The sequence below is a fragment of the Lutjanus erythropterus genome, chromosome 10, assembly GCF_056507025.1.
Source record: "Lutjanus erythropterus isolate fLutEry1 chromosome 10, fLutEry1.hap2, whole genome shotgun sequence".
NCBI classification, from domain to species: Eukaryota; Metazoa; Chordata; class Actinopteri; order Lutjaniformes; family Lutjanidae; genus Lutjanus; species Lutjanus erythropterus.
Genome location: NC_139326.1, coordinates 14,703,109 through 14,730,785, shown reverse-complemented (window position 1 = coordinate 14,730,785; position 27,677 = coordinate 14,703,109). Strand labels below are relative to the sequence as shown.

At 39.3% G+C, this 27,677-nt stretch overlaps 1 pseudogene; it reads left to right on the top strand.

The window, feature by feature from the left end:
• Nucleotides 1-27,677, top strand: part of LOC146320173 (coiled-coil domain-containing protein 60-like) — a 44,468-nt pseudogene that overhangs the window by 12,432 nt on the left and 4,359 nt on the right.

Below are 27,677 nucleotides of genomic sequence, written 5' to 3'. Positions count from 1 at the left end.
TATGATAATTATTTCATTATCATTTACAGCATTTTAACTAGTATTTTTATTAACATTTACATGTGCAGTATTTAAGTTTCTTCTTCATGTCCCTCTTGTCTAAGAGCTAATTAGTTCCTACCTGTCATTGTTTAGGGGGGGACAGGTATGAGTGTGGTGCCATGTGTGCAACAGTTTTGTTGACCCTGCCGTGAACCACGCAGAGTGAAGTTGCGTGTCTCTTTGGTGAAGAATATGTACACAAAGAGAAATTTTAGCGGTTTATCACGCAGAAAGGAGCACCCGTGTTTTTTCTTCGTCTTCGGATTAATTTGCTGAGGCATTCAGATAGTTTTACACCCGCCGGGACTTATTGGACAGCGGCACTCTGTGTATTTATTTCCGTTTTACATGGACTTACATGGACTTTTACGGACAGTTTCCAAAGTCTGCGGTCGTTAGTGGATGATGTTGAGGATGATGATGTTGAGGATGATGACGACGCGGCCAAAAAAAGAAGGTAAGCAACGCCTTGAACGCTGCATCATGGCGGTTCTTTAGATGTTTACTTGTATCGAGCGGCTACTTTTCGTGACGTGGTATCGAGTGTGGGTATCAGAGTAGTTTTATGAGTACGATGTGAGGACAATATCAGACCGATACCCGATGCTGGTATCGGTATCCGTGCATCCCTAATTAAAATAATCAAACGTGTTGTTGTGTGTGGCATCAGTTTTTATATTTATTGTTGATTGGCTGGCTAGTGAAAGTTATGTTATGAGTTATATATTAAGACCTCACATGTATTTAGGTGAACAGTCAAACCATCAAATCACTCCAGAAAACCATAGTAATAATACCTGCAGAATAATGATGTTAAACTGAATGCCAACAAACACATCTTAAAGGACAACTGACAAGAATTTCACTTGTCTCTTCCTTAGAGGAGAGTGAAAAAAAATCACTGGAGTTCTTTGATTAAAGTCTGAACTGAGGAAAAAAAGATAACAATTCTTAGATAAAAGCGCAGAAATATCAGAAAATGGGATGATAATATTACATAATGTCAAATAATGTATTTCAAATGGCCCTAATCCTCTGTGGGACGGGGATTTGTCACATAATTTAGGTAATCCCAAAAACACAGACACAGCGGGAATAATTCTCCTTTTCTTCCATTTTAAGATGAGATAGAAATTAGGACACAAATTTAAAGATGTTCACTGGAATTGCACCACAACAGTCATGTTCTTTGCATGTGTACATAAGACAGTTTTTGTATTTGCACCCTGGCACTGATTTTACAAATTTTACCATCCAACTGCGATGGTCCAAGACATTTTCTAGTGTGTAGATATCACGAGTGTCCAGTTTGATTTCCTATATCCTGCTGTTTCCTTCCTGTTTTCCCTCAGAAGACACAACAAAGCCCAAACAGAGTTTTGGCTCTTACCCTCGTCTGTGGCGCTCTGTCATTTATGACTGCGCCAGCTTGTGTTGTCGCAGTCTGCCATTTGTCTCTGGCGATGTTGACATGAAACATCCCATGCTGTCTTGTCAACACCACTGTGAGCCCTGTTCCTCGTCGCGTTGTAGCTGACAGATAATGCTTCCCAACTAACGTTTTTCTGCTAGATTTATAATTAGGATCTAATTGTGAAATGTGTTTGAACTTTTTTTATGTCATGTTGCAGTGCTTTCTGTGTCATAATCTAAAAAACCCCACCAAGTTTTAAAGGAGAAATCTGTAATATATTTGTTGTGATAAATCATAAAATGACTATCATATGTCATCAGTGATCAAGGCGTCTTTTGAAATTTCTGTTCTGGGTGGGAATGCCTGTTTTGTTTTTGTGCCTGTTTCAAGTTAATTAGAGTTCCAATTATATGAGTTATAAGAAATCATCAGGACTTGTCGTTGGTTGTTATTGTCAATTTGTGGTCTTACAGCGTTACTGCAGCCAGCCCAAGCTTCCCTGATTACGGGGCAGAGGGGACGGATGGAAACAACTCGCTTCAACCGATTTCAATCTGTTTTATATACAGTTTATGGTTCCAATGTGCTATTTGGACTGCTGTAATAATTTTTGCAGTTGCTACGCATTGCTCCCAAAATCTGGACTTGCACAAAAAGTCCCATGTAGGAATTTATAACGCTATGAGAGTTGAGCCGATGAGTAGATTAAGACTAGACGTTTTAGTCGGTGTAATCGCTGTAAAGATTCCTCACCTACCACGATCCCCATCTCTTTTGTTGCCTGGCAACAAGCTGCCACCCAAGGGCTCCCACGATCTGATCTGTTAAAAAGCTATCCCCATCCACCGCCACCCTCCCCTTATGAACAAATGTCTAAATTTTTTACATTGCAATCAATTTTTAACCACCTATCAAGTCCTCCTTCCAAGCATTGTCAACTTTAATAAGCTTTTCAAACCGGTCTCTGATTTGTGGTCATGATTCGCCCTCACAAAGAAAGGATAACTTGTTATTGACTGGAAGGACAGACGGTGGTGATGAGAAAAGGCATAATGGGGTTTCACTTCAGAGCTTCTTGGCTTTCAAACACAAAAGTTTCATTGTGTGTTTGCGTATTGATGATACATTGCTTCTTCTCAATGCCTTTTATTTTCTTGTCACACCAAACACTGCAGCCTGTCATTGACTCGGCAGCTTTTTTCTTCTGTTGCCTTCTTTCTCTCTCTTCCCCTCCCTTTTCCCTTCAGCGTATTATTGTTCGGCTTTCATGTTACACTCCGACACAACCGGTGCTGTTGTCACAAACATTTGTACATGTGGTGCATCAAACATGAGCAGAAAGGCACCCATTTGCCTGCCAGTTAGAAGATATTAATCAATTTAAAAAAAAAACATCAGCTGAACTAAAGTGAAAGAGTCACTTTAGCTCAAAGAGCTCACAAAATTAGTCACGTCTGAGGCAAGGTCACTATGCCACCTCCCACACTCTTGGCAGCCAGCAGCTACTCCAGGGAAAAACTTTTTGCACAATTTGAAGCTACGAGTCATTAGCGATGCTGATAGAAACACACTTTAATTAAGACTGCTGCATTTTGGACTTAGATGTCACATCTGAAGATTAATAAGTAATATCAGGGGTGTGGTGGTATGCAAATAGAACAGACATGCCTCCGAGCTAAACTGGTGCACTCGTTGTATCGCCGAACGGAGCCAAATTAGCATGCTGGAACACAAGTGCTCGGTGCCCCCCTCCTAGGCTGAAGTGCTTGGCTCCACTTGTGGGCGAAATATTACCAGCCAGCTGCTCGCTAGATAACAAATAAGAACTGGAGCAGCAGAGGGTTGGAACATATGCAGGCGTTTGTGCCTTTGCTTGTCTGCTTTCACCCTTGCACAAAAATCTAGTTCGCCTGTAAAGGAAAGGTCACAAGATTATTGTAAGGTCACTGGCCACCTCTTCCTCTTGGTTTGCTTGTCATGTTTGTAATCAGGAAATTGAAGCTGCTTCTTGTTGCAGTCACTGCGAGTTGCTGAGTTAACCAAATGATGTCTAACAAACCAAATGAATGCGTTTTGCTCCTCATGAAACATTTGCGAATCTGAGATTTTGAGCATGTGCTATGAAGAGATGCCGTGTTTCCCCACTCAGTTGTTCACTGAGCACATAGAGAAAACGTTTCTCAAGCGTGCTCAGGCTTCTGTGTTATTGGGCTCATAAAGCATCAGCACCAGTGTCCTCTGGTCGAACCAGTTGAAGGAATGCACATTAGAGACTTGTTCGTTTTGTGCAGCCCACTGCACGTTCATTAGTGGGAGAAACGCATCAGTGTCCTTCTGGCTCCACCTGCCCACTTCCCACTCAGCCCACAGAGTTTTCATTTAGATGACGTCACACTTTTCTAAGTGATGATTAAGTTTTAAAATGATAAAAACCTCATGGATTAAAGGATCGATTTGTAAGACCCTTGTGGTCAAAAATGAATACTGCAGTCCAAATAGAGAACTGGAGCCGTAGGTGGTTAAACGTTTTGAAACCCTGTTTAATATACAATCTATGGTTGAAGTGATTTGTTTTCCCCCCTCAGATTTTTAAATGTTTTCTCATCTCATGTAAAGTTTTACAAATATTAAACCTCCATGGATCAAACACGTCTGCATAGAAAAAGTCAGGATTGAATTTGTTTGCAGTTTTAGGTGTCCTGTCTTTTATAATGGTGGCGTATAGTGAAAATACTTTTTGGGCTACAGAGGAATTTTTCACTGCAATATTGCGAGTGGCCACTGGAAAAAATTTGAAGCAAGAATGAACGGCAAAGCCTTCTCCAGGTTTTCTATTATACGTCTTTATACTATGCTTCTTGACTGAATCCTGCCACTAGTGCTGTTTGCTCAAATATATGTGTTTGCTCTGTTTGCTCGTATAGCATGATGTACAAAAACAAAAACAGGGACCCATTCATCACAAAATGCTTAAAAACTCTACATGGAACCTTTAAATCACTCATATTGTTGTGAGGTAATTGTTTCTAATTACAGTTACCTCGAAAACGTTGGATTGGGCAACGGGCAGCAGAATATTGTAAAAAAATAACACTGTTCACATCATCTCAATATAGTTTCACTGTAAGTATATAAACAATAACATTGAATTGTTGCCAACCCAAAGTTATTGTTTAGATATTGCCTTTGCTTATCTCAGAGTCACAGTCTTATTGAAACTCCTGATGACTGCTGAGCTTCCTCCAGTCGCAAAAGCATCCATACAAGCTGAAGCACAGCCTTCATTTCATTTTAAAGCACATACAGCCCTGTAATATTTCTTTTGAATCCCAGTCGATTGCAACAACAAAGGATCACACAGCCGAGGCGGCGTGCGCCACCATGACTCTCCATTCTAGCTCACTATAACGAGCTTCTTCTTAGCAGCCTGCACTCTGACCTGCTTTTCTCTGCCTCCTTCACTCACAAGAAGGCAAACTACTCGTGTGAAATGATTAAGGAACACGGAGGTGTGCTACCTCGGCCGGTCTCTTGGCAAAGTCACCCCGACAGTTGCTTCTGTGCGCGCGTCTTTTAATTTTCCACCGCGGCATTAATGCAAAGGTAATTACGCGTGCAGTATGAGAAAAACAAGCAAACAGTATTTGAGGAAAGGTTATGGTTGGAAGCTAAACCACCATAATTAAGTCATTAATCTGGCCAGACGTAACACGTTTCTCCCATAATGCTCTAGTTAGGTGTCATTTGTGCCTGCCTGCTGCTTTGGTGTGCTCTGATTTGGATGATTTACAGTGCACTTGTGTGTTTGTGTGTGTGTGTGCATGGTTTTGAGGGATTATTGTAATGACACATGAGCACTTTTGACTGTAACTCATCTGCTTTGATGGTTTTTGTGTGTGTCTGACAAAGACAGGAGATTAATGTGCAGGCTTGACATTTGTGGTTTATGTGCGTTTTGTTTTTTTTTCTTTTCTGTCATTTGCGTCATTGGAAAGTGAACATATATCATTGTTAAAGCACACTGCTGATGCCACGGTATTTATGGCTTTCCGCTTGTGTCTCTCTCTGCTTTGCAGGCGTTAGGCGTCAGCAATTAAGCGGGGCCAGAGCCACTTCCGCCTCCTGCAGAAAGAGGAACAGGAGGAGCTGGAGGCGGAGGAGAGGCAGCGGATGAGGAGGGAGGAGCAGCTGAGAACAGAGCCTCGACCTCCCAGTTTCTCCTCTGACTCAGACAGCAATTCAGAGAGGTGAGACAGCAAGTCACATCAGCTCAGTTTCATTTCCTCTTTGGTGTAGTTTTTCAGCCTGGATGCATGGCATGTATGATGTATAATTTATACTCTAAATGCATATTTTGCTTTTAACCAATTCTATGGTTGGACCATAGAATGGACCATAACTAAGGTCTTCACTTTTACATTTAAACAAAAGAAGACTCCTTAAAGCTCAGTAATAATAATTACAGATAGTGGAGTGTTGCTCCTCATGACAAACACCAAACAAACAAAATGATCTCTGCTCTCCTCTACAGAGGATTTTGTTTTAGTTTCACAGACCGAGTCTTGACTGTTTTTGTTTCACCTTCTCAGCTCATACCAACCCAGTTTCCACCAGCTCTTTTTAGCAAGAAAGCCCTGATAAACCCAATATACACTACCTGACCAGGTCCAAACAGCAAACAGACAACGTTAGCAAGTAGCCAGTGAACAAAATGGAGCATTTAGCAGCTGCAGAGCCAGATGTTTCCCTCAGGGGCTGGTGGAGACCAAAACAGAACTAAAAGGAGAGCGAATCACATTGATCAGGTCGCCACAAGCATGAGTCCAAATGAAGACTAAGGTTGCTCTGTATCTGCTGGATGTGTAAAAATGTGAAAAACATTGAAGTAGAGACCTCATTCACGATGTAACAGATTAAAATAATAAAAGCCACACACACACCAAAGACACACAAATTCGAGACTTGCATAAAAGTCTATCAACTTTCATGACATTCAGATATTGAACTCTTTGTTAAACCTACATGCAAAAGCTAATACAGCTGAGATATGCAGTGCACGATTCTTTGTCAATGCTACCACTCAACCTTAAAGTCCCTGCTAATCACATCATCCTTATTCTCATATGTTAATAAAAGCTAACAACGCTGTGTCTCTGCTGTGTTCAGGTGGCCTCTGCCTGCAGGAACCAGCCGGTCAGGTGCAAATGAAGCAAGGCCACGTAGGAAGAAGAGCCAGTCAGCACAGCCTTTCACTCCCGTCCATGACTCCCTGACCTCCCCTCTGCTGAGTGAAGCACGAGGTAAGGTCACTGTATACTGTACAGCCTATTCCTTTAACAGTATTCAAGATGGTGTGTCTCAGAAACACTTGGATGGATTTTCTTAAAATTTGGTACAAACGTCCATGTGGACCGAAGGATGAACTGATTAGAATTTGGAAGTTAAAGGTCATTGTAGCCTCACAAACAAGTTTAACTCAGGAATTCGTGTCCTAATTATGACAAAAATACAAACAAATATCTAATAGGAGAAAATGATGAAGTGATGCTATTTTATATCCAGAAGGTGAAAGGTCGACTTCAACGTGTCATCGCTTTATCTTTTATTAAATTCCTTCGAAGCCTTCAACACGTACATTATATGAGTCTGGACAGACTCCAACTCGACTTGTAGGCAGAAGCATAGGTCAGTGCTTGAATTTTAATATTTTATTGAGCGACTGTGAGAAAAACATTGTTTTTAGCAAGCTGCTTCTGTGTTAACAGATGGAGCTCGAGTTAGGGTTACTCTGCACCCTCCACCCCAGCAGCAGCAGCTAGAAAGCAGCAGCACACTTGTTACTTCCAGTGAAAGAGACGTGAGAACCACAGCTGCTAGACTTTATCCTTCTGCCTGTCACTTTCATTTATCACCTTCAGATATACAATGCTCATACAGTGTTGGGTTCGCCATATGCAGTTTGTATAGTAGGTTGCTGCAGTGTACACACAGTCTACTGTTTGTGTTTTTTCAAATAACTCCATACAGGAAGGTCTTCAGAGGAGCCAGAAGAGACCGTTCAAGGCTTTCAGCTTCAAAACGAGTTGTTTTTGGAATCAGAGGAAGCATAAAATAAATATACATTTAGACATCAGAGCCAAGAGGATCGGATATATTCACTCCTTGTTTAAATGAGGGCATGGGTTTCAATTTATTTTTCAAAAGAATCACCACACCTCGTGCTCCAGTAAAGAAACAGGTGAGATGTTTGAAAGATTAGATTTTAAGGAATCACTGCACTTATTCCACCCTCCACCATCAGTCAGCGCTCATCCGTTTGATTCATGTCAAACAGATGTGTTACTACACCTCAGCGAACATCAAACAAAGAAAAGCAAACAGGCAGATTGCTGAATATTTAATGTCGAACATCTGACAGTGAAAGATACTCCTGATGCTTTCATTTTGTATTTCTTTCATACGGCTGACTCCTTTGATGCTGCGTGAACCAGAGCTAACCTTTCTGAAAAACGTGTCAGAAAAAGTTTTCTCTGACAAATCTGCCTTGTTAGAAACTCGGGTGTTGGCTGACAATAGACGCGCGCAGAACTCGGATTCACAAAAGCAATATTTAGTGGCTTCTGCTCTGCACGTGTTATACAGTGGATTTGATCTCAGTGCTGCCTACAATTCACAGGTACTAGCTTTTGAACAAAATACAGCAACAGAGTTTATGTCGTACATTATGTTGTGACAAATGTAATGTGGTTGAAAATGATTAAATGGAAAGCAGGAACATTTTAGCCCTCAAACTAGGAGATATCTGTTTTACCAGTAATTTGCTAAATGTTTGCACTTCTGTTACAGAAACTGGTAACATTTGTTTAACACACATAAATGAGCATTTAATACATACCTGCCAACATTTACATTTTTAGGTTTTATGTTATGGATGAAAATATTTAAAAGTGTTACAATTGCTCCCGGTCTCCCCTATCTCAAAATAATGAATTAGTAGGTCAAAATAATGCCTTGTTTTTAAGTCATTGATGTATTTTGTGGTTATTACAGTGGAAACGCCGCCACTTTTGTCTACAGGGGCCTCCAAAATCAACAAAATCTGAAAGTTCCTTAGAGCGGCTCTCATAAATGATTTCTATAAAACAATGAAACATTTAAAGCTATTTATATAAATTATCAATGATAACTGAATGGTCAATGAGTACATTATTTAAAAAAAATTACAACACAGTACAACATTAAAATCAATACAAACAAACTAATTCTAATAAAATTCACTTAAAGAATATTGTCACAAACGAGCCAAACTCCTAATGAGTGTGTGTAACTGATGCATTAACATTTTATATGTTCTCCAACACTTTTTCAGCATAATGAAGCAGAGCTGGTCGACTATCTTGTTTCAAGTTAAAGTTAAGTCATAAATTGCAAACTGCGAGTTAATTGCAAGTTTTAATCTTAATACTGCTGATCATGAAAATGGCACAACATGTTAACATTTTCCTTTCAAAGTTGTGTTTTCTTATTTAGTTTTTTATGTACTCAGATTTTACCAGATCAGAATGTGAGACTTGAATGTTTTGTGTTTTCAAATCAAAGTCAAAACTTGAGGGAGTCTTGTTTTTGCAGCTTAAATAGGGCTGCAACTATTGATTATAATCATTATCAGTTAATCTGTCAGTTATTTTCATGAGTGATCGATAAGTTGTTTGGTCCATAACTTCTCACAAAATGATGAAAAATGTCCCTGTTTCCTCAAAGTCAAGGTGACGTGCACAAATATCTTATTTTGTCCACAACTCAAAAATATTCAGAGAATTTTGACTTTTTTTTTCAGTCCAGAAATGACTCCAAATGATCCATCATATTGTAGATAGTTGGCAATTACTTTAGTAGTCAATTAGGACCTAATTATGACCTAATAATTATTACCTATTAATAAAATAGCTCATTTTTCCCCTCCTGTAACTACGAATAGCCTTGAGTGCGCTGAAAAAAGCATAATTATATAGTCTGTAATAAACCATTTGTTGATAACGTGCTGATAATAAATGGTAAACAGAAAAGTTCCTGCCCAGGTGTTTTTTCAGGTCTGCTCCCTCACCTTTATGGACACAGAGTCCTCCGTGTTTTACATTTGTCTGTGCTCTGTTCCACGGGGACAGATCTACAGCCTGTGTTTATGATACATCACCTCCAACTCAACATGCATTTCCTGTGACACCGCATTATTGCCACCGCCAGAACACAGCCTTGTTTTCTGGCGAGACCTCTGGAAAATAACAACCCCGTTCAAAGGCTGTTACCTGACATCTGACAGATCCTAATCTAGCAGACGATCTGCCTGGCAGACAAACGGCCTGGTCGATAATGAAAAGAGCTCGGAGCGACCCGGGGCAGCAGCATTTGTGGGCGAGGGGGGGGGGGGGGTGGGAATGGAGCGAGGCAGAGAGGGAGGCAGAACTCATATTGTGTTGTTTGATGTGTTAGGAGAGATCATGGGAATGGATGTGGTCATAAAGCCTCGAAGCGTGAAAGTGTCGGGGTGACGGACGGCACCACTTGACTGCCGGTGACACTGTAACCAAGCTTTTAGAGAGATGCCATGTTTTGCATTGTTCCCATCACAGCAGCTCTTGTATTGAGCAGTTGGGCCTCTCTCGTCGATGTTTTCATCCGCTTATTTGACCTACATATGAAGACTTGACTGTAAATGAAGGGTTTTTAATATGATTATTATATTTTCAGCTGCTATTTTTGCCCATTGGAGAGGGCACTACACTATTGCTTAATTAATGTCGTGCTGTTTACCTTCTGATGTGGGGAAAAAAACACAACTTTGTCTGGTGGCATTTGTGCAGAGGACTTAAAAGGACTTCACATCCAATGTAAAAGGTCACTGTAACTTTATTTATTTAGGTAGTTTCATTGGTGATCAAGATCTGTTTTCAAGAGATAAAGAAAAATAACAACATAAGCTTTTATATTCAGACCTCACCAGATTTATCGGAGTATGTAGTGTATGTTTTATTGCTTTTTATCTTTATTTCATCTAAATTTTTGTTTTCAGTTCACTCTTGTGTTTGTTTGTTGCTTTGGTTTTTGTTATTTGAAAATGGTTTCAGTCTTACTCATTTTACTATTAGTATTATATTTTATTATTATTATACTTAAATTTTATTATGTTATCAGGGAGAAGATTTTAGAAATATTTGTTGTGTTGACAAATTTGACTAAAGACTTACATCAATATCATTTCAGTTAGTTTTTGTTCTTTCACACCTAGTTTTTAAGTTAGGGTTAGGGTATAAAAGTATAAAAATCTCAAACCTACCACACAACTACACAACCAGCATACAAGGAAATATAACCATAAGGCATCAGACAGGCGCCCAAACGTGTAGTTACAAAAATGTAATAAAAAATCGTGGGAAAAGATAAAAGAATTCATCCAGCGTCTGTATATTGCTTTAAAATAGAATTTGGTCTAATTTGAGTTCTTCAAAAGAAAAATAAAGTTTGACATTGAACCCTTAGTACAAAAGAGCACTTTATAATTATTAGAAAAGAATATTTAAAAAATGTCGTATGAGACAGTAATGTTAACTAATTTTGCCTAAAGGAAGAAAGTGGTAGAAATATTCTCAGTGCACCTGCTGTGAAACCATTTCCAAAATATCACATTTCATGATTTCTTGGCCCTGAAGCTTGAGGCCACAGCGGTGCTCTCGCATTGATTAGGAGTGAGAATAGAAACTGAATGTGAAGCTTGGAATTAAAGTTATCAGATAGTTCTTTTTAGTGTGTTACATTTTTCAAACTACTGCCGTAGTTCTGCTGAGATGCTGTGACAACAAAAAAGAGACTTTTGCCTTTCTCATCTGTTGCTTTAACTGCAGAGCTTCCAGCAGTAGAATGATTATTATAATCAATAATTTACTGGTTCTTACAAGTGAACTTTGTTGTCATGCTTCGTCGTACCCTTTCCTTGTGTGTTGTTGTGGTCCAAGCAACACGTGTGCATCATAAATACACTAAATACTTGCCTATGTTATTTTTTTGGCTACAGTGTTTAATAATTCACATGCTACAGGTTGACTCTTCACCTGATTTGGCAATGCTGGGGTTAAATGTTAGTAAATCTTTGAATCTGCGAATCTTTGAAAAGAAGTTACTTTGAATGCATTTTATAACTGGATTTTTTTTTCCAGCTGAACCCAGATCCTGCATTTTTGTGATCAAGGTTTCTATGGATCCTTAAAAAGTCTAAAATCCAATCGTCTTAAAATGTCTTAAATACATTTTGACAGGTCTTCAAAATATATTGGATTATGATGTTAAGAATATTTTTATAAAGATGCATTAACTTCAGACTCACTTTTAAGTGTGTATTCGGGAAAGATGTGTATTAATCACACTGTAACAACCACAAAACAAAACTAACATGCAAATGATGACCACCACTGCTACTATTACTTTTGTGTAGTCATATTCAGTTGAATTTTGCAATTTTGGGACCCTGATTTTCCTTCATATCCTTTGAAATTTTGCTACTATGGCCTTGGATTTTATTTACAATGGCCTTGTTGAAACCTGCAGAAACCCTGATGATCCAAGTCTTGCATACAACATGACACATGTCTCTTCATTTTCAAACTGTCATGTTTATTCTGAAAAAGAAGATGTTTAATACATCCATATTTTAATGTATTTAATTCTCTAAAAGATGTAGTTTGATGACATCTGAAGTACCGTGGGATCATGGTTGTTGCCCTCATTGATAAAAAGGTGAAATATTATAGTGGAAATATCAGTAGGATGATTTGCCATAAGTGTTTTTCTTGCCTGTGGTGTCGGATCTATAATAAAAGCATATTTATGGATTGTTTGGACAAAGAAACAGAAACTGCATATGTTTAAGTTCACGTCTTTATGTGCTGCTGCAGGAAGGTCATCCACTGCCAGCTCTGCCGTCTGAATTGGCTGCTGAAGGCCTTGACTGTGGATCGCTCCGGCAGAGTCGGCCCCCTCACCGCCCGCTGGGACCTTGAGTAAGTTATTCAGGGGTCAAAGGTTCTCACCACCCACACACAACTATCCAGTGGTCAGTTAAAACAATTACAAGAATAAGAAGTTGACGTTTTTAAGCTACCTCAGGCGAGATCTCTATCTAAAAATACTCCTCATCAGCCAAGCCTCCTGTTTAGCAGCTGTAAGACTGATTTGCCCCAACTTCCCACATATGATGTAACTTTTTTTTTTTTTAAATTGACATTGGTGGAATTGTTCCAAATTCACCTGCTGTAAAACAGTTTGTCTTGAGGGACAATTCACATTAAAATCAAAAATGCATATTTTCCCCTTGTCCTGTAGTGCTGTTTATTCATCTAGAGTTTTTGTGAGTTGCAGAGTTTTAGAGATATCAGCCATAGAGATGTTTATCTTCTCTTCAATATCATGGGACTAAATTAACACTTGTGATGCTTGAAGCGCAAAACAAATACATTTGATAAATTCAAAACCAGTATCTCTTTGTGAGCAGTTTAATGTAGGATAGGGTTGGGCGATTTGTTAAAATTTTCCAGCTGATCACCATCAGCCCATCCATCAGCAACTGACGAAATCCTCAAAATAAATCTGTAAAGTACAACGAGTCGAGCTCCGAAGGCCAAAAGGTCAGACATTCCTTCAGTCGCCGAACCCTACTGGAAGAACTACTTTCTTTCTGCAGTGGAATCGGCCAGCGCTACTTTCTTTCTACTAGAGAGTCTTATACTAAAACTCTGCAACTCCCACCAAAAAAAAAAAAAAAGATTTATGAATTATCCCCACAGGCCAGGGGGAAAATATGTATTTTCGGTTTTGGGGTAACATGCCCCTTTAAGGCCACAGTGGTGCATCTGAAATGTTTTTCTAAGAACCAGAATCAAAATGTATTTTAGCCACCTGAAAACAAAAATATTAGTTTGAGTGTACGCTATATTTAAAATCTTTTCACCACTTTACCTTTCCATCAGACAGCCTTTTCCAATGGAAAGCCACTGTAATCCAGATATCGCTCTCTTCTTGCTCAACCAAACTTCATAGCTAAAATCAATAATATTACCTTGCAGAACATAGGTCTACTGATGCCGCCAGCTGTTAGTTTGTTTGTGTTGTGTGACCTCAGTGAATCTAAACTGTTATTGATTTTTTTTCAGATTACCTTTTTTAGGTTGCTGAAATATGTTTAGCTCATGTGCTGGTACTCTTCTCTGCTTCTCCAGACTCCAAATCTACTGTAGAAAATAAAATAAAAAAAAATACACTGACTAATACCTCATACAACCCCGCTTCAAATAATCTGAACTTTCCCTTTAAAATCTGACCTTTGTAGTTTATGTTTTTATGAATTCATGAGCCTTCGGTTACTTGACAGAATAACAGTGCATTCATGTTGAACAATGAGACACAAAAGCACACAGAGCATTTAAATTATGACTTCCTAACTCTTACTCTCAAAAAGCTCCATGCATAATACATTAACTGTCATTTATTAAAGAGTGATTCCACTGCCTGGAGCCCCGGTCCAGAGGCTAAAACACAGCGTCATGAGTGACATATCCATTAGGGATCAGCTCATTACCGCACTGACCTCTGCACGCTGGCCGATGACTAACTTCTGTCAAATCCACACTGTTTTTAAGCGAGCCACCTGAAGAGACGCTGTATCTGTACTGTAGAGAGCCGGTGATGAAGGGTGGTGGTGATCAGGGGGCTGCAGGCGTGAGCTGACAGTGCTGGATGAAATATAAAGTCCAAAGCTCCGGAGGGGGTCCAGGCTTAGCGCGGAGATTGCATTCTTCCATCTTCGTCCCCCCGCCGCACACCCCTCCAGGTTTCTGCTCCCATGATATTGACCTACCACAGGGGGTCCAGAATGAGGAAATAGAGAGAAAGTGCAGAAGCAGCAGCTGTGTGGTGCTTAAACTCATATGTTTAACCCACAGGACTATACATCTATAGTCTGCTTTAAATACTCAAAGGCAGTTATTTCCGAGGTTCATTCTGTACATAAATTTTTTTAATTAGCCTGTTTTTGGCCTGTCCGTACGTCCAGTTCTTGTAAACACGATATCTGACTGAAGTTGTTCAAATTTAGCACAAAAATCCACTTGGACTCAAAGATGAACTGATCAGATTTTGGAAGATCACTATAACCATGAATACCTAGAAGGAAAGTTTGGTACAAATGTCCTCTTGGACTTGAAAATGAACTGATTATAATTTGGAGGCAAAAGGTCAAAGGTCAACTTCACTGTCACATCATAACGTTAAGCTCTCTGTCGGTCTTCTTCATGCTTCTGTAAAAATAGTCTCTAAGTGAAGGCAGCATGTTTCTCACTGGAATCATACATAGTCAATAGAATGATAGCTTCCATTTTACCCAAAAAATACACTTAATACATTTTTATTAAATTGCATCTTCACCACATAAATGAGTTTGAACAGACATGGATGTAAACTGCAACTTGACTGGTCAGTGGAGGCATACAACTACTAGGTGGTAATTCTAGTTATTCATTCTTTGGTTGCCTTTATATTGATCTGTGATGATGTTTATGGTCTCTCTCCAGGTGTCAGAGGAGACCTGGACTGTGAGAATAGATGAATTCATAAAGTTTAAAGGCGACTGCACTGCGCTCGGTAACGGTGGTTCCATGTAAAATGTAGTACAGGCATATTATTGCACACCACTGTAAGCCTTGAATAATTGATAGAAGAATAAAAAGGAAAAAGAAAAGAATGGGGGGGGGAAGGGAGGAAAAGAGCTACAAAGACATTTTTTTTTGTACCCCAACGTCATCATGTTACAGCCTCCAGGGCCTTCGCTCAGCTTCAAATCCAATTTCCCAGAAAGTCTTAAGCTTTATGGGCCAAATGATCCAGCTGAGGTATTACTGTACAGGAAGACAAGGAGAGGATGAAATGAAACATTATCACAAGGTTACGACACTGCTGGGCCCTCCACCGGGCGGGCAGCTCTGATGTTGGGCATCAATCTAGAAACACTGCACAGTTTTTACGATAAGATGAATTATGATTTTGATAATGGCCGGAGCGACTCTCGAGCTGTCTCTGCCTCAAAGGGCGGTTTTCGACTTGTGGTGAGTCGCAGAAGGTCACCGCGGTGATGAATGTATCACAACAGCGGCTATTATTTTCCATTGGCAGAGACCCTGGCCGAGGCAGGACCACGATAAAGACGCTGAAAAAAGAGAGAGCCATCGAGAACAAATGGGAGCAGTTTGCTTCAACTAAGGTATCCCTCACTCTTATTTACTCTTATTTTATTTTGTTTTATTTTATTTAATCAGTGACATACTTTTTTTTACATTTTATTTATGTTTTACATTATATAGCCAAAAGTATGTGGACACCCCTGTCTGCATACTTCTGTGCACTTTGGTGTGCTGATGTTGTGTCAATAAACACCACACACACAAAAAAAAAACAATATTATTGTTGCAATGCGTAGTATGTCAAATGCAGTCTGCCAAAAAATACCACAATGTCCTACTAAATAAAAAGCGATCAATTGTTGTACAAAAACTATTAAAACACATCCATGGGTCACGCTGTTTCACCCCTGTGACTTTTCCTTTCGTTACCATGAACACAGGCACTGCAGTTAATTTTAGGTCTATCCCACATTCACAGTCCTGCTACTGAAAAAAAACAAACAAACCAAAAGAACAAAAAGACGAGTATATATTTGTGACTGTTACTTGCATCGTCCAATCAGCTTGGGCTGAGTGCCACTCACAGAGAGGGAGTGATGCACTGTTGCTGCAAAAACATCACCAGCAAACAAGTCATGGAACATTTTTATTCAATAAAATCAAATTATATTGTGAACATTACTGTCCATGCTGGACATTATTTGTCGACTAGGAAAGCCACTGTGGCGTTTTGCCCTGTAAGCTGACATTGTTTGTTTTTTTCAGCTGACAAATACATAGTTGATACAGCTGGCTGACAGGTTACACTCCATTAGGCCTGAGCATGATTCAGACATTTTGGATACACTCCACTTAAACACTCCATTTAAACATTTTTTCCGGCTGTTATTTGTTAAGCGGCTCACCGGTGCACTGAGATGCTGCAAACCCAAAGTGTCTCCAACCTTATTGCAAAGATTTGGCGAAGGACCTTTCCTGTTTCAACATGTTAATGCAAAGTGAAGTCCAAAAAGAAATGTTTCTCCAAATAAATCATGGATGAATCCAAATACATTTTGCTGCTGATCCTGTCCACAGCTCTACATTGCTTGGCTTCCATGCTGGTACTCCTCTTTGCTTCTCCAAACTAGAGGCGTGTCGACTGCTGTCTACCGCGCTGACTACTGATGAGTCTCTCATGCATCCTCACTGCAAAAATCCTATCCTTTTAATGTTTATGGTTGTGGAATAAAATGTTCAGCAATCACAGATGGTTGTAATGTTCAGGCATCGACACACTTTTGGCCACGCAAGGTATTAATTTTCTCCACCTGTCCCCGTGAGTTCTGCACAAACTCTGATCTCAGCAGACGGTTGGAGTTTGCCCAGAACTTATCTTCAAAGTCCTCTACCTGCCACGCTCTGCAGAAAGAGAGAAATCCTGCACTGTGACACCTACAGTCACACACACATGCACTCGCACACACACAAACACACACACACACACACACAGAAGAAAAAGGAAAAGTCGGTGCATTTACTCACTCATGCTCGAGCACTATACTTAATAGACTCTACACCTTAAATCTTGATGCACACAGGCGCGCTTACTTAAACAGTCAAACATGCATGATTACACTCAAGCAAAAAGCATCTTCACACACACACACACACACAGACACACACTTACTCCTCAGGGGCTGGCAGTGTGTGGCAGTAGAGGACATTTGGAGAGCTGTTGCTGCTGTTGCTGAAGTGTTGTGCTTCCTTCCACCCTGATAATTAGGCTGATGGGAGCGTCACACACACTTAAGGCCCTGGTCTGCTCTGACAGACAGGCGGGAGAGAGGGAAGGGCATAGAGGGGAGAGAGGAGGGAGGGAGGGAGGGTGAGACGTGTCTGGCTCCTTTCTGTTGCTCATATGTCGTCCTGACTTGAGAGATGGGTCTACCTGTGTGTGTGTGTGTGTGTGTGTGTGTGTGTGTGTGTGTGTGTGTGTGTGTGTGTGTGTGTGTGTGTGTGTGTGCCAAGCTGCTGCCTGTCAGGTTGTCTGTGTGTGTTTGCATATTTCTGCACTTATTTCTCCTTTAGGCTCCTCATTTAAAAACAGCTATTATTGTAGGAATCTTTCACCATTTCTGCTGTTTTTGGTTGTTTATTGGCCTGCTTTACTTTTACTTCCTATGAATATCCGGCCAAACGCAGATGGCTAGACATCACACTGAGATATTTTCTCGCATGGCGAAAGTGGAGCTTGATGCAAAGACAAAATTTTCACAGATCTAAACCATTAGTAGTCACTGCCAGGGTTTGGTCAGTCCTTCAGAACTAATACCAGGAGCCTCCATCGTGTGCTGACATTCAACAGTTATGCACGGAGAAAAGAGGCCAATACAGCCAATTAGATTATCCGTTGACAATAGTGTGATGTACAGTACATCAGCAACACAATGAAACTCTCAAAAAACGTCTTGTCTAGCTCAGTTGACATAAACCATTAATTTACTGTGTTAGATGTGAATTAATTAGGCTGAGGGCTGTGCACACTGTTTCTCCCTGCTGCTTCTCTGATGTCCGACTTCCCTATCGTTCCTCTTTCAGTAATATTTTAACAACTGTGAGTTGTTACAAGCTTATTTCGACCAAATCGGAGTTGGTGATTGTTAGCGTTGGGCACTGAAAGCTGATGCTAATATGGCACCGGTACCTGTTCAACCAGCACCTACTGGACCAAATTGCATTACAGATTTCACTGCCTCATTTTGGTGTTCCTTAAATGCTTTAGTTTTCTATTGAAATAGCTGCCTTCTGGTACAGACATTACAGGCAACAGAAGCATCACAGTACATGCCATCGCTAGTTAACATTACAGCAGCGTTCTCTATTCAAGGTTCTGGCAGCAGGTAGCCTATCGTTAAAAGGACAGTCTTAACTGTCTAAATTATGGCTGTATTTCACTCGAAAAAAGCCCAACACCAAGCAGGATGTGCAACAGATGTTTAAAAACAATTGCATGCAAAGGGGGGAAGCATCTGGCAACACATGGGATACAAGTAGGCTATTCTTTAAGCTGTTAACAGCCAATATATTGTACTGTTCATTTTCAAGTTCAGTTAGCCATGGAAAAAGCCCTTAAATGTTGTAGGGCATTGTTTTTTGATTATATTATTTAAAGTATCAGTCCGGCCCTGTTTAGGCACTAGTACCATTTTAAAAGTATCAGTTTAGTATCAGTACTAAAAAAACTAGTGATGCTCATTTGCTAGTTAACATTGCTATCAGTTATCCAAATAAAATACCATTAACAATGTGGAGCAAACTGACAGCGAAGAGTGAAGAAATTACTTTAGTTTGTTGGCAAAGTTAACGTCAATATAACTTTAACAGGAAGTATAGAGACGTGCAGCTCCTAAAATGGGTACGTAACACTACATTGTGCAGGTCAAAATATAAGAAAGCCATTACAGATGTTATGTTTTGAATGAGGGGTGTGGAAGCCTTTCCTAACTCATGTTCGTGTGGGTAGATATACTGTTCTCATATGATTAAAGTATATTTTTGACTGAAAGTAGCCCATTCTCATAGATGTTTAAAAACCCCCAGAATGCACTATTTAGTTTTTTAAATTCATTTGACATTCAGTCCATAAAAATATAGTAGATCTTTTTAACAGCAGCCGTTTTGACATGAAATAGTTGTGTAAACACAGGTGTTTTCAATGATACTAATTAAGGTTCAGTTCCATTCAGCTAAACATGTTGGCTCACTGAAAGGCGCTGCTACACTAAATGGAACAAGACCCAAATTATATCATTGCTAACAACTGAGTTTACCCTACCATTTCATATCAATATGGCTGCCATGAAAAATATTGAAATAACAACCTTACTTCAGCCACAAAAACTTCATAAGCCTGAAATCCTATCTGATCTCAAATTAGGAAGACATTTACGATTTTCGCTATTACAGAAATATGTTTCCTCCTTGCTTTTAGGAAGAAATACCATCTTTTCTTGGGATAGGAATTTACAGAACTGAAGTCAGAATGGCACAGACCCTGTCCTAAATTTAAAATAACTGGCAAAAATGGCAGCACCACTATTGATAGGTACTGTCTGTTACTGTCTGTATGGCGCTGACAATGAAGATGGGGAACACCATTAACGCTGAAATATTATCGCTGGAAAAACTCCCCTCATCATGTGTTAATGGGTATAAATCGACTGCCGAAGATGATTAATTTAGAATTTTATCAATGCGCTGTGTCCGTTAAAATATTTATCCTGGGCCAATAATTGAAAAAAAAAACATCACAATTAACGCCTCCTTCTTGTCCATTATAGCAAACTAGCTAGCCAGTGACAAGCGAAGTGAGACAGCCATTGTCAAGGATCCAGGCAGTCTCAGGTACAGTCTAAACACAGATACAGGCATGACAGGAACAGTAACAATTGGAGAATCAGGTTTACAGCTATGGTTAGGATTTTTTAAATTAAGATGAGATATAATGTCTGAGAGAGGACACAGCCATGAGTTTAGGATGCGCTTCTGTAATAGGAAGATAGAATTTTTCTTATCTTTGAAACTTAAGTGAGCTAGGAAAAGCAGTTAGGATTTTTTTTCTGTAATGAGTCTAGAGTATAAATTTAACATAAAATGATCTTACATTATTATATTATTGAAGGGTGGATTTATCATTAAAATGTCGATTAGGAGCCAGTTTAAAGAACAGGACTGGATTGTTAGGTTAGGATTAAAGAATGAACTCCACAGTAATCTTATATGGCAGAAAAGCTTTGTTGCACTGACCTCTATGGGTTGAAAGTCTGAAATCTGTTATACTTGTGACCACAACAAACACTGGTTTGTCCACCCTGCGTGTGTGTGTGCATTCTGTGTGTTGGGGATAAACTAAACAAATTATGTCCTTTATGAATGTTCACTTGCAGTTTAAGGTTTTATTAAAATTTCTTTTTATCATGTGACTAAATGTCGTATGTTATCAATATTGAAATGTCAACTTTTCCAAAAAGAGGGAAAACAGAACCAAACACAAAACAAAACAAACCTGTCAGTTACAACACCTAAAACTTTCTACAGATGTACTCATATGTATTTTAATATAGTGAACCCTCAGTGTAAAAGCAGAAATGATCCCAGACTTATTTAAACTTTGCTGCTGTTTTATTCATTCGATCCAATATGTATCCAGAAGAAGCACTTTCTGTCATTCAGTGGGGGTTTTGTGTTTCCCAAAACAATAAATGAAACCTGTCAATATTAAAACAAACTGTGCTTTATAGACTGCCGATGGTAAAAAATGTTCACTTGTGAACTACCTTCAATCTCCTTCCCTTTTCTCCCTCCAAAAGTCTCACAGAGCTCATCTCAGGCGCCCTCGCAGCTCCTCTGCTGGACTCCGCAACCACAGGAAGTCTTCCTTTACGACCCTCATCTCCACCACTGTGAGCGGCAGTGTGTCTTCTCTGGTTCCAGGCGCTGAAGAGGACTGCAGGTCTCCAGGAACACCTGAGGAGACAGACAGACCTCCTTTAGAGAGTAAGCTGTCAGAATTGCAAAGGAATAGTTTCGTAGGTTGAGTCAAAAGCCACAGTTATTTCTGAAATAAGAAGAAGTGAATGATTTGACATTGTATGATCTTATTTAAGAATATCATAATTATCAAAATTAGTCTCTAAACATGCATATAAATGGAGGATATGTAAGACAGAAATCAGATTTTAGTTTGCGTATTGGCAACAAATGTTAACGTCCAGAGTCTGAATATGAGACATATCAATGCCAAATGTAAATGGAGGTCTTTGAGTCACTTCTTTATGGTAAACAGGGGTGGGGGGGGTCCACATGCAGTAGCAGTCGCTCATCTCCTTCCTGATGTTAGAATGCATGGCGCAGACTCGACCCTGTCCCTCTCCCATCAACAACCGTCACGCTGCTGAGTCATGAGCCACAAAAAAGACACAAAAACTGCACATTCGTGCCGATGTTTGTCCTTCTGAGCTCATAAGGATGATATTCATTACCTAAATGCAAAGACCAACCTGTACCCTCACCTCTAAAAGCCTAATCTTAATCCTGCTTAGACCAGACTAATTCTTATTCTGATCCTTACCCTTATTTGTTGGACCATTAAAGCTGGGGGTAGGCAGGTTATTTGTGGAGTCACTGGGCAAAAGTTCCATAATAACCTTTAAGCATAATGTATTTCAACTAGACTTCTGCTCCTCCTCTTGGCTCTGTTTTCAGACTTTAGAAAATCTAGCCCGTCGTGGGAGACTATGGCCATTTACAGGTCAGTAAGATAAGATTGTTGAGTCTCATTCCCAAAACATAAGTATGTGACGACTTGCAAATTAGACTCAACAATCAACTATGTTTTTCCAGAATCACTTCCTGCAAATTATAATCATAAGAAAAACTGACTGATGTAAGTTTTCTGAAAGCTCTTAGGGTCATAAGTTGTGACATACGATGTTTCCGAAAGATTGAAGTTTTGCCATAAGGGTACCAAAAATTGGTTCACCCCAGTTCACCCCAATACCAAAATACACATTTTCCCTCTAACCTTCAGTGCTATTTATACATGTAAATTGTTTTGGTGTGAGATGCTGAGTTTTGGAGATATTGGCCAGAGAGATATCTGCCTTCTCTTGAAAATATTGGGACTAAATAACACTCATCTTGTGGTGCTCAAAGCAAACAAATGTTTTTTTTTATGAAAAATTCAACACCAGAAACTAGAAAGTAATTCTGGTAGATTGTACAGTAGAAAGAAATAGGTCCAACATGAAATTGCTCACGGTAATGTCTGTGGATTCTCTTGAGTAAATGGGCCATGAGTTTTGGAAACAGATATTGCTTTTTCTCATATGTCTGAAAAATCTGCATGTTCGATTTTGGAGTGAACTGTCCCTTTAATGCACTTTTATATTGTCTTTACTGTTCAATCCCTTAAGTTATGTCCACTATTTAAGATAGAGTTCATGATTGTTTAAATAATTAGGAGGCTTATAATGTTTATGAAAATATAACAAGAGTCGAGAGTCGACTTTTCATAAAAAACACAATGTCATGACCTCCATTTAAAGAACCCCACACCCGCCCAATAAGAATCCAAATTGGACCTGAAGCAATAAAAGAACCAGCCAAAACAATCTCACTTCACAAAAACACCCTCACTGTGAAGATGGAAAAAGAATTGTTCGCAGAAACACACACACTCACAGAAAACTGAGCACCGTTGTCATAGAAACAGCTGTTTGACATGAACTAATGATCACAAAGCCTTAAAAAGTCACTTTATTCCTGCGGATAGGGATAGAGACAGCTTTACAAAAAAAAGAAAAAACAACTCCCTGTCCAACCACACACACACACACACACTCTCACACACACTCACACACACACACACACACACACGCACACACACACACACACACACACACACGCACACACACACACGCACTCACACTTACCCACCACCTGCTGAGTCTGAAATGGAAACCAAAATAAGAGTTGGGTCTGTTCGATACACCACTCAGCTGGGTGATCAGAGCCTTTGTGCCAGGGCTGTGCCCTCCTATGCCCCACGCCGCTTCCCAGAGTGCACTGCGTCAGGCTTCAGAGCACGATATAATTAGTCATCTGATCTCTCCCGCCACCCCCGCCTCCTGTAGATTACAGGTTTCATATCATTACCTCCTGATGAAAGACTGTTCAGCTTGCTGTCGCTGCCTGAGTCATTGTCAGGTTGTTGTTTCTTCTCTTTTCCTCTCCATTACTCTCTTCTCACATTTTTTCTCGCCTCCTCCTCCCCCCCACCAGCGCTCCCTCCCTAATCATAAAAAGAGTCCAAAAATCAAAGGATTAATTCAGCGTCATTGGTTTAAAGCAATTAACTGCTGTTCAGGCTAATCCCCGGAGTTATGTCTCAAATCCAGAAATTGGCCACTGGAGATGTGCGGCTCTGCCCACACTACATTGTTTTGCCTCATAAATGAAGTTAAAAGAGGAGTTCTTTACTTTGAGAAAAAAAAACTAGTTTTTCAAACTCTTTGATGAAAAAAGGAATTGTAAAACTTTGAATAATTAGGAGGTTTATCTTTGCATTTCAATGCTTCTCCCCCACTATTTTTTTTTAAGCTGTACAGATAGTTAATCCGCTGCATTCATTTGGGATAATTAAAAATGAGAACTCTATTTATTCAATCTAAAGCCAGCCAATTTGCAAAAGTTATTGGCTATTACAGTTTTGGCTGCAGGTTTTTATAGCTGTTCCTCGTGAGAAATCGTGCTATACATTTTAATAAGCGCCTCATCTGCCTGATTTGCCACACTGTGATTAATTTTGTCACAGCCCATAGAGAAGTAGAATCATTTAGGCTGGTATTTAACATTTTAATGAATGCTTTATGCTCTCTGCAAGCTTCATGAAGATTTCTTCTTTCATCACAGTGTGTGACATCTATGTATAAACTGCTTCAGTGGGATTACATATTAGGGCAAACTTTTCTTATTTGAGTTCATGGTGTAGTAACAACATGTGAGCAGCAGGTGGAGCTATGAGCTTATACATGAAAACAGCATGGACAGTGAGACAGTTTCACTTTGTCTTAGTTTGTAGAAATACATGCATTGCTCTAATACTTGAGCAAGATCTGATCTATTTTTTGCACAATTATATCTCTAAAACTTCTTACATATCACTATTCTAGGATGAGCTCTGCTCCCAAACTTTTTGGCTCATGATCCCTTAAAAATGAAGCAGTGTCTATTTAACTTTGTCACAGTTGTGAACAATTGTGTTTTTTTTCATTTGAAGGTTTTTTTGAAGCCTAAATTGGTGAAAGTATTGAATATTTCATAATAAAAAATGTGAAACATATAGACAACTCAGGAAAAAAAATCTACTTAATTTTGTGTAAAAGAATATTTTTTGTCCTTTTTCTTTCATTTGTTATCTTGTTACCTCTTAGATTTTTTCTTTGAACCCCTTTGTGACGGCACAGGACATGAAATCAAGTCAGGCAAGTGTTATTTATATAGCATATTTTCATACATAGCAGGATACTCAAGGTGCTTTAGATTAAAATTGTAAAGGAAAGAAAAAAGAAGAGAAAATAATAACGGCCAATCACAACAAGCACACAGGAAGGCACATAAATTATTCAAAGGATGCGATTTTTATTATAAAAGGCAACAGAAAAAAGTTTTAAATCTCCTTTTAATAGAAATAAGAATCTGAGCACATCTAAAGTCATCAGGTAAGGAACTAGCAGCATAAAAACAAAAGCAACTTTATGAACTGACCTTTGGTACAGCAGGTAATTAGGTCACCTGAGTGGTCACCCATTACTGTTACACATTGACAAATATATTATATTGATTTGTTTATTGATGCAGGGTAAAACGCAGTAGCTTGCAGCTGCATTAAAGAGTGTGGGATTACATTTGAATGACAGAGAAATGCTACGTATGGAGGGAGTACATTGGAAAAATCCTGAATCATAGCATATAAACTGGACTTGATGTCACTCCTGGCCCAGAAGCCATACTTTGCTTTCAACTCCACATTGCATGGAAAACTAGAAGGACACTCAGAGAGCGCAGACCTTCGCCAAGGCTAACAGTCCATAATACTACGATATGCATATCAGCAAGCATAAACTTCACAGTCAATATTATTGTTTGTGCTTGTGAAGTTAAAAGTTCTGTGCTACACCTTTCCTCCAAGTATCATGAAAATCAGGCCGCTACTTTTTCCGTAATGCTGCAGACAAATAGACAAACAAATAGTATCGAAAAATAAACCCTCCTTGGTGGAGGTAATAATGTCTTGAGTTGTGCAAATCTGTCTATCCACAAACAATTATAAAACTGGAGCTGGAGAGAGTAACATCTATAATAAAATGCACTGATGCAAGAGAAAAGGAGAGGTGGTGCAGAGGAAAAGTCCAGTAAACTTTTTCTTGTCTCTTATGTTTTCACAAAGTCTCAGATTTCAATCAGAAAGTCAAAAAAGAGAGCCCACAAACCAGCATCTTAGCAGGCAAGTTCAGCTTGCAAGGATCTACATTTTAGCAGCTGCCCATCTCATGACTTGCAGCCTGTAAGATAAACATGGCATAAAGATTATAACCCAGTGTCATTACCAGTCTCCTGTCATAAATCCTTTAATTCTACCCCTGACTGCTGTTGTTCCTCAGGATTGCACTCGCATTATGATGTAGGGAGTTGCAATAACTGTAACAGTAGCAGTGGCTTTTATTTCCTTGATCACTAGCAGCGTAGCGTAAAGTCCAAAAGTCCAAGCTATCATGGCCGGGGCAATGTTCCTGTGACCCAGGAGTGATCGTGTATAGAGAAGAAGAGCTGGGAAAAGAAATCTACAGTGGCAGCTTAACCTGTACTTTTCTCATCTGTGGTGACAGCCCTTCAATTTGTGTTTCTATTTTTAGACCCCCTCATCTTCATTCGTCCTCTGTCCCGTTCACAGTTTCAAAGGCAGTGATCTGAAAGACTATGTCAGGAATTTGCTGTAGAGCGTCAGTGGAACTTTATCATGGATGAGGGGACAAAAGGGCATGTTGTAAACTGTTATCAGGGACATTTCATCGGTGCTTTCTATTACCTGATATTTACCTTGCCTGTTTAAAGTTTGGCAGCATGATTACCACCATTCACTGACTGATTGCATGTAAAGCAGGACTATTTTCTCTTTTTTCTCTCCTGTAGGAATTATGCCTTTCAGGGAGGAGTCAACATGTTTTGCGTCAGCATTTTACTTTGAATAGTTGATCTGCTAAAGCTTAACACTCCCAAAATATTTGCATTTCAGTTGTATTCCATAAAGTTGTCTTCATGCAGCCAATTTGATATAAACAATTATACACAGAAAATGTACATAAAATACAACAGAAAAATAACATAATAAATAAAATAAATTATCAAAATAAACAGCACAACAAAGCACGAATGCAAAGTGGGAGGTAGCCAATGAATGTGACTAAACATAATGTGCAAAAAACTTTAACATGACTTTGGCCGAGTCATGTTTAATAGATCAGAAAATATAAGAAAATCTTATGATCCCACACTATTTAACAATGTCATCAAACTGTCTTTTGTTGTTGCTGTAATGTGAGAGAGACCACTAGTAGCAGAACTTACCTTTAAACTGAAAACCAACAACAAATGGCCTCGTTTAAACCACTCTTCCTGAAAGGCAACAAAACAATGGCCCCATTTTGCCGAAGCTAATATGATCTCAGCCTGTAGACTTACAGTTTCATTGAGATTATTTTAGCCATGAGGTGCTTTTGGGAAACAGGAACCAGAGTTTATTTTGTATCTGACGGAAATATCTCAGGTGACGTACTGTTATATCCAGTCGCGGCTCAGTTTTAATAGGCATGACGCATTTACCCCATTTGACCTATCCCTAATTTAACTTTCTGTTCTATAAACAAGTTTTACTTGTTATAACCGTCCTCTGTTCCAGTTTGACAGCAGCTCATGAGTCCAAAACACAAACTTCACACCAGAAGACGGACAACCAAACCAGTTCTAAAGCCGCAAAGAGTTTGTGGCCCAAAAGGTGCGACTGCGGCCGCACCCATAATTCATATGGACAAAAAAATAACCCCAATCACTTATTAACCTACAGGAAACCTGGTTTATTGATTTTGTTGTAATGTTTTGCTCAAAATGCACAGATTCAATAATGTTCAATAATGATGATAAGACAGTTTTTATTGTCTATATACAGATAGTTCATAAATATAGTGCAATCCATATTTGAGTCTTGATGCTTGTTGTGTTGTTTCTGTAGTTAAATTTTTAAAAAATAGGTAAAAGTATGCAGGTTTGTCGGTTGCTGTTTGTAAACACACCACTCAAAGTCGTCCCCGGCCCAACAAACTAGAGAGGGAGAGAGACAACAGTAATACTTGAGAGAGCTGAATGAAGTGAGGGAGTGGCGTTAAGCAAGAACAATGCAG